Raw genomic sequence first — 8,040 nt, 5'->3', positions numbered from 1 at the left:
CAGGGCTGTTTTGTGAGCTCTGACAACTTAAATGTGCTTAATGTTGCCAGGGAGAGCAAAGGAAAACTGTTCTTTTTATGTAGGTGTTGAGATGAAGATTTGCTGTGATGCTCTCAGCTTTGCGGAGGAACTTCTAAAAGTTCCTAATGTAGATTGCACCAGGTGAGCAACCTGGAAATTAAAAAGCCTTTGTTCCCATCTGCAGCTTTGGACAGATCACGTGCACTGCAGCAACTTACAGATCCTGAAACAGGCAAAGAAATAGAAAAAAAAAAAAAGTTCAGTCTTTTGCTGTAGTCACTGAGCTGCATTGGATTCCTTCTGGCAATGCTGTATAGCAGCTGCTCTGTCAACTGCAAGACAGCAAAGTTGTGTCTTTTTAAAGATGGGGCTGTGTCTGTATGTCGGGTCTGCACGACGAGGGTTTGATGGCAGCTGCAGCAGTGACCTCTGGTGGTCTCCAGCAGCTGCCCCAGCTCAGCTCAGAGCCAGATCCACCCAGGACTAGAAGGGTGGTGCTGGTGGCCTGAGCTGAGCCTGAGCAGTGCTGTCTATGCTCTGGGGATGTGGGGAAGGTGTTTGCATTTGCTTTAGCTCTCACTGCTCTGATTTGTTACCAGCCGGTAATAAATTACAGCAATCAGTCTATGCTGAGTGTTTTGACGGTGACAGTAACTGGTGATTGACCTCCCTGTCCTTACCTCAACCTGTGAGATTCCTTTTCCTCCATCCTATTTCCCCCCTGTTCTGTTGAGGAGTGGAGCATGGTGCGGTGGAGCTGAGCTACCTGTTGCTGGATCACAACAGTGTGTGTGTGCTGCTGGGAACCTGTGTGAGGATTCCACCATCATTTTAAAAGAAATCTGAGCAGTGGGAGGACGTTTAAGGAGGGAGCTGAGGGGCTGCTGGGAGCAGCATTCTGACCAGCACAGCTGCAAAAACATGAAACTTTTTCCCTGAAGATTTGGAGGAAAATGTTGGTGTTTCCTGTTGCAGCAAGTCCTGGGAATGTGTAAATGGAGCAGAGAAAGAGAAGGGAGCCTTCATCCTGCCCAGCCGTATTTCTGAAGGTGGTTTGCAAAGCCTCTGAGTCATACAGTATTATCACAGAGTCCCCCCTCCTCCTTTTTTTTCCCTCCATTCTGACAGCTTAGATTTGGGTGGGAGAATTTTGCCCTCTTGCTCTCACCCTTCTTAATATTCTGCAGTAACTGGAATAAAAACATATAAAACTCATCATGCTCTTCTAATACAGAACAATGTGGCCTACAGCCTGCTGGAAGGAAAACTTGCATCGGCTTAGAGTATAAATGAAGAAGCTTGAGGCAGAAATTAAGAAGTAACACAAATCATCGGCATTTCTGATGGTACAGAAATGTGAATAGAAGGGCCGTGTTTCACTTGGAGATCATAAGCTCAGTCAGTGTGTCAGCGGGGTGACACGTTAGTGTGCAAGGTGTGCTCAGGACAAACGGGGGCTTCCATGTGCTTTCTTTTGTTGCATCTTTTGAGCGAGCTTTCTGCTTCAGGAGCTCTGTGAGGGGGCTTAATGGCTTTCTGCTGGTTCTCTGTTATATAGTCACGTAGCTCTTCCCTTTCTATCTTTTCCCTTGGCATTAGGGAGCAGCTTCTTGCTGTTTGCAGAGGTAATAACCAGCGGGTTACTTAGCACAGCACTTTCTATATAGTGAGAACATTCCACAGTGGGTAGGTGTTCTGCTTCACCAGGCAGAGTGCATCACAGAGCATCTGTTTAACGTGCGATTAAGAACCTATGAAGCTTGATAGATCAACTGCCCGGGGAAATAAAGTTCACTTTGTTTGGAAGCAAAGACAGAAGTGGAGCACTGTGTTCACAGTAAGGTTTGTACTTCTTTCCCCTTTTTAAGAAGAATAAGAAAAACAACTGAGCACCTGCCTGGCAGAATAGTTGTTCTAAGTCATATGAATGGTAGTAACTACTTTTGGGATGTTGTCTTAGATCTTCAGCACTTCAGTAGTGTTTAGCATCTGATTTAGGCCTTAAAAGGCATGCAAATCAGTATTGGTACTCCCCAGAACCTCTTCTCTAGGCTGAACAAGCCCAGCATCCTCAGCCTGTCTTTACCCGGGAGGTGCTCCAGCCCCCTGAGCATCCCAATGGCCCTGCTCTGGGCCGGCCCCATCAGCTCAGGGTGCAGAAAATGAAATCCTTCTGGGCAAACGTAAGCCGTGGTATTGCTGCACTGATTTCATTTGCCCTACATGTTTGCTTTGGATTTTATGCGGGGTCTCATACGGGTTTTATGCTAATCATGCTAATGGTTTTGCAGAAGAAAACGTCTTAGAAGCACAATTTCCTTGTAGTATCTAAATCTCCGTCATGTAGAACAGTCCCAGGTTGTACATTACCTACAGACAAGGCCGCATTTAAATGCAGAATAACTGGGGGAAGAACCTGTCTTTACAGTGGGGTTGGGAGCACGTGATTAATGAGCTGGAAGACTTGCTGGAGCTGAGCCCTGACAGTGACCGTTCTTATTCCTGCTCCAGATAACATTATGCTTGCTCCATTTTATTGGCACACATGAAACACCTAAGCATGGTGCCGTTGCATCCCTCCTACTATACTAGGATAGTTGCCACCACAAATTACTGGGTCATGACTGACCGAGAAGGGCAGGGCTTGGTCTCTTGTACCTTTTTATGGTATTGCAAATAGCTATGCAGTCATCCTGGAGGAACAGTGCAAGAAAACAAATTACAGGCTAAGCCAGTCTGCCGGTGTCTCGGTGCAAGAGTTTGTTTATGTTAGTTTCACTCTGCCAGTTCTTCCAGAAAAAGGAAATACAGGGAATGCTGCCGTATCAACAAGATCTTCAGCAGGTGTAAGGTTACCAGTGAAATAAGCCACCTGGGAGTGCGCCCTGGGTGCTGCACTGGGGTAGAACAGTTAAAGACACTCGATGGTTCCTTCCTTGGATAGGAACGGGGAAGTGGACTAAATGAATGTGAAGTTCAGTTGGGACAAACACGCTTCTCCAGAAAATCATAGAATGACCCAGGTTGGAAAAGACCTTGAAGACCATCAAGTCCAACCGCAGCCTAACCAGTACCCTAACTCTAAAAACCCTCCGCTAAATCATATCCCTGAGCACCACATCCAGACGGCTCTTAAACACATCCAGGTGCAAACAAAGAATCCTCTATAGAAACGCAGTCCAGCAGAGAGAGATTTGAGAGATGCAGTGACTTATAGCCTTACTAAAACAGAACCATGTGAGCTGTGATCCTCAGGAACAGCACAAGTGCTGTCCTGGCCTGCAGCGTCACTGTCCTTTATGTCTCATGGTACCCGTTTTCTCTGTAAAATGTGTGTATTGTCAGCAGTTCTTAGTCTGTTCTTGTTACAGTTAATAAAAGATAGGATAGAATATTTTAGCTAACCATTGCCATGGGGTGTGGTTTATTTTAGCTCTCTGCTGAGTTATTTCTGAGAATGGCCATCCTTCTTTCAAACATGTTTTACGTTTTGTTCCTATTCTCAGATACCAGCTTCTGCTGAAGTCTTTGCAGGGCTATGCAAATGCTAGTTTTAGCTCTAAATAGCTTCTCTATTTATTCAGAACTAAAGATTTGTGGCAAGACAAGCTTTTTTAAGAGCAAGTCTGTATCTTAGAACCAGTGATTTGGCTGCTGTGCAAGAGTTGAACTGACCCTAACCGATGCAGGTGAGGATTGGCCTCTGCACGTCCCACATCTCTGCCTCATCTCTGGAGGCGAATGGTGCCTTCAAGGCCAGGTTGGATAGGCAGCCTGAACTAAGGGGTGGAGACCAACCCAGCCCATGGCAGGAGGTTTGGAGCGAGATGATCTTTAAGGTCCTTTCCAATCCAAGCCTTTCTATGTGTCTGGGACAAATAGGCACAAATAAGCAGTTAGATGAATGATTACAGTCAAAACCGTGGTCATTCCTGAACAGGCTGTTTGCTCTGGGAAAAAAAGGGGTGATGAAAAATATATGGTATGAAGTTCCATGACTGCTGACGTTCTCAAGCCCCATAAATAGTCCGTGACTGCAAACACAAATTCAGATTTGTTAATCAGCCCAATCCCTGGAGAGAAATGGGAGAAAACTGTATCTCAGATACTGTATCCATCATTGGTGTCATTACTGTCGCTTCCTATTTGCTCTAATAAAGAGACAGAGACCTAGAAAAGGAGTCTAAGGCTGTGATTGGCAGCACAGGGAGGAACCTTTGCAAAATGGAGCCAGCTTGTTTCCAAGTCACTTCAAAACTAACAAGCTTTCTGCTACTTTTAGACTGCAAAATATGTAATGTCTCCTGTGCTCACCCTGATACACGGGGTGCTTTTATCGTCATTCTCATCACAGTCATGCTTTAAGAAACCTCAGAAATATTGTCTTATCTGTCATAAAATCTAACCTTTTATAATAGCTACCAAAACTCTTAATTCGTGGCTGCTCTGCTTCATAGCAGGATTATGGTTTCCATTTAAGAGGAAAGAAAAAAAAAGCAGTTTGCCCAAGATTAGTGACAAGAGGCAGCAGTTTCAGTAGCAGCTATAGCCATTAAGAGTGCTTTCTTGCTAAGCCCTGTCACCTTTCTTTTAAGACAAGTGTTTCTGCATCTTTTTGATCCTGTAGTCTATAAAACAGTACCATATTTATTTGGCACACTTGTGTTTTTCTTGTTAGTCAGATTTTTCTCCTTTCTAACTTGAAGGCTGTAAACTGTTTCCAGTCAGTCTGATGCTTAAGGGCCAGGAGCCTAATGAGAACAAACGAGAGGCTAAATTTTGCTTTTGCTTACAGTGGGTTTGTGCCAGAAAAACTCAGCTGAAGTTACTGGAGTAGAGTTACCCTTGTGCAAAGCCAGAGTAATAGAGTGACCTGGATTAATTCCACTCCATTAATTACAACTTTCCCTCTAGTCTGATTTTCTCATTTCAGCAGTAATAAAGGCTGGTAGTGAGAGGGACTATCAGAATGAAGACTATGGTTTTTCATTTCCACCTTACAAACGATGCTGACTTTCTGTGTGCTTTAGTGACCCGTTACCTTTCCTGTTCACAGCTGACTGTAACGTTCAGTCACCTTCAAATCACAAAACAGACACTGGACACTCAGCAGTGGAAAGGAATCAGAACAGATGGACATTTACATAGGTTAATAGCTGCTAAAAACAATTCACTGCAGCAGTTCTGGAATTAACTTTCCAGTAATTGTAGAGCTGCTTGAGAACCTGCATAATTTCAGAGTGCCACGTTTGGACCAGCAGCTGAGTGTCCATGTAGTAGAGCTATAGAACAGGGACTTCTCATTGTCAAGATTTAGTTGGACTGTGGATGGATTTGGAAGTCGAAAGCTGCTTGATTTCAGTCATCCTAGCACAGAAAACAGGCAGCTTTCCCAAAGACATCCAACCCAAGAACGTCAGTAAGGAAGAGTACAGAGCACTTTCTGCAGGCGGTGCTGCACAGACTTGGAGTAGTTGCTGGCACTCACTTGGCAGTTCTCTTCTGCAGGGATGAACCTGTCCACTGCCACGGACTGAGCCTGTTTATTAATACTGGGTGTGGGCACAGATTTTAACCATATTCAACCCAAACAACAAAAGCTAACTGTCGTTAACCTTCTTGGCCTGTATCCCTAAAACAGTTCTATCTAAAGCTGGAATACTCACGCCAGTAGGCAAGAGCAGCAAGGCAGGAGCAAGACTGTGGGTGGTGAGAACAGATGCAGCACGCAGAAATATTTTAATGCTGTAGTTTTACTTTAGCATGGAGGCGGGCTGTGTGTGTTTGGGCAATGCTGTGAGCCAGGAGAAGAGCCCCAGGCTGCCACCCACATTTGTCAGTATTCTCACAAGGGGAAAAAAGAGAATATTTTCTGTGGGGGGTGGGCTGAGGCCAAACACCCCATGGTGAGGCTGGGAGGAGTCTTTATAAAGTCTCAAATAGGTTGTGGATTTTTGGAGGGTTTCCTCCCCTGCCCCAAGTTTTTATGTGCATGTTTGTTTCACGGTTTGTGGTGGGTTGGCTTTTGTCAGATCTGCAGCATGGCTATTTCTGTACAAGTTATTAAACAGTAAAAAGGGAGAGAAAAGGAAGGCTGTTTGCAGTCTTGGAGGACTTTGTTACAAAAGCAAACATTAGAGTTTAATAGATTTTCACGGATGTGAAAACAGCTCCAGCAGGGGAGCTGAAGAGAGGATGGTGGATAAGATTCTGAAAGAGTTTTTGACTGCTCAGCCTCTGATCAAACCTGGCTGCTAACAGCATCAGTGGGGCCAAGCAATCACAGGTGTGTGTCTGTACACCACTTCCTTGTCTTCGAAGTACACAGTGCTTTGTGGGTATGTAAAAGGACCAGGAATCTCTGAATGCTGCGTGCATCCTGGATGACTTCAATGAACGTTGGGTACTTTCCACTGTGCAGGTGTACGTGTGAGCTCTGATGCTCATCGTTTTATAATGCAACAGGAAAGATCTCAAGAACCCCTCTGTGAGTGAAGATCAGTCAGTCAAGACTGCTGTGATCTTTGTGACCTGACTGTCCTGGCTGCTTTCAAAAAGCACCATAAGGATACTGGCTGTTAAACCCCTGTGCTGTATGACATGTGTGTGCTCCCTGCTTCTATACACAAGTCACTAAGCAGCGCGTCCCTCATTCCAGTGAGTGGCCATGTGAATTACTAGCAAAACTGCTCGTAGTTGTGGACAGCTCATCCTTGCTGTTTAGCTGAGAAGTTAAAGCAGTAAACTGAAAACATCATTTGTCCTTTCAGCCTCAGCTTTTTCAGTCTGTTTCCCAGAGAGGTGAAAGTAGCTGCGTTGGCTGCCTCAGTACATGTCTTCCCATGCATCTCCTGGGAGCACTGTGCAGAGTTCTACTTGTGCTTACTCTTTGCTTGGAGGGGGGAGCAGCCTTAATGAGTCCTGTGAGAGTCATTCTTAGGTTTTTGCTTTGGAAAACGAGAGGATCAGAGGCATGCTATGAAGGAGCTGGCGTGCTCCTTCAGTGACAGAAAGGGAGACAGATGGTGAGCTTTGGTTCTTGAAACCTCCATCCATTTCTGCAAGGAGAGGACATTCATTCTTTTAGGCTTTCTGCATTATTTCAGTCTCTAAATGCAGTTAACAGTTTCACTTAGTGAAGTGTGCTTTAATTCCTGTCCTGTGCCTTCCAGCTGTAATGCTTGAGCAGTGGAAATGCTGTGTTTTCCCCAGGGGGGGAAGACGGTCTTGTGAAGGACAAAGTGTTTGGGAACCATTGGGATGAAAAGGAAGTTCAGGAACCGCATGGCATAAGTTTCAAAGAAAATCCCCAGGATGGTTTTTTAATCTTATAAAGGAATGATCTGCTCCACTTCTCCCTTATTTGTGACTTGTGTTTAGTTATGTCGGTGTGTGCTGTAAGGTGTGCTGCTTCAGTTGACGTTACCCAGGCTGAAAACACCAGAGGAGAGCAACAAGGATGAGACAGTATCGTGGAATACAGTGCAGTTTATAGCATGCATGTGCTGTACAAGCATTCTGACTATCAATATGCTTTCCTTGTTGTCCATAAAATTCCTCTCATTCACTTCCAGGAGAAGACTGGGAAGTCCTTCTTTTCCACGTGTTGTCTGTTCACCTTACAGACTGCATTGGAATAGTTAGACTGACATTTCCTATTTATGCACAGCTGGGTACAGGATGGGCAGTAACACACGAAGCTGTCTCGGATTTGCCCACCTGGCTCTGGTGATGTCAGCACATTTCGGTCCCTGTAGCAGTTCAGTGCTGCTGGTTTTTGCACTCTGCTGGTCAAACACTTCAGAAATAGTTGCAGAGGAGAGTTCTGTGTTTTTTTGTTTTGAATCCACCTCGGTGTGTGTGGGGGAGGCAGCTCTCGGCCCTACACTGACTGCTTTGGCAGACCCATCCAGTTTCCTCTGTAGTGTTCTCCACATGTGGTTGTGAAATCCAGTGGCTGACCTCTTTTCTAAATACTGAGTCACCATTCTTTTAAAATAAGTGATGCCAGAATTCTCC

The sequence above is a fragment of the Coturnix japonica genome, unplaced genomic scaffold (genome assembly GCF_054131305.1).
Source record: "Coturnix japonica strain WE unplaced genomic scaffold, WE-NBRP24 Scf039, whole genome shotgun sequence".
Classification (NCBI taxonomy): domain Eukaryota; kingdom Metazoa; phylum Chordata; class Aves; order Galliformes; family Phasianidae; genus Coturnix; species Coturnix japonica.
Note: the sequence above shows the minus strand (reverse complement) of the source record.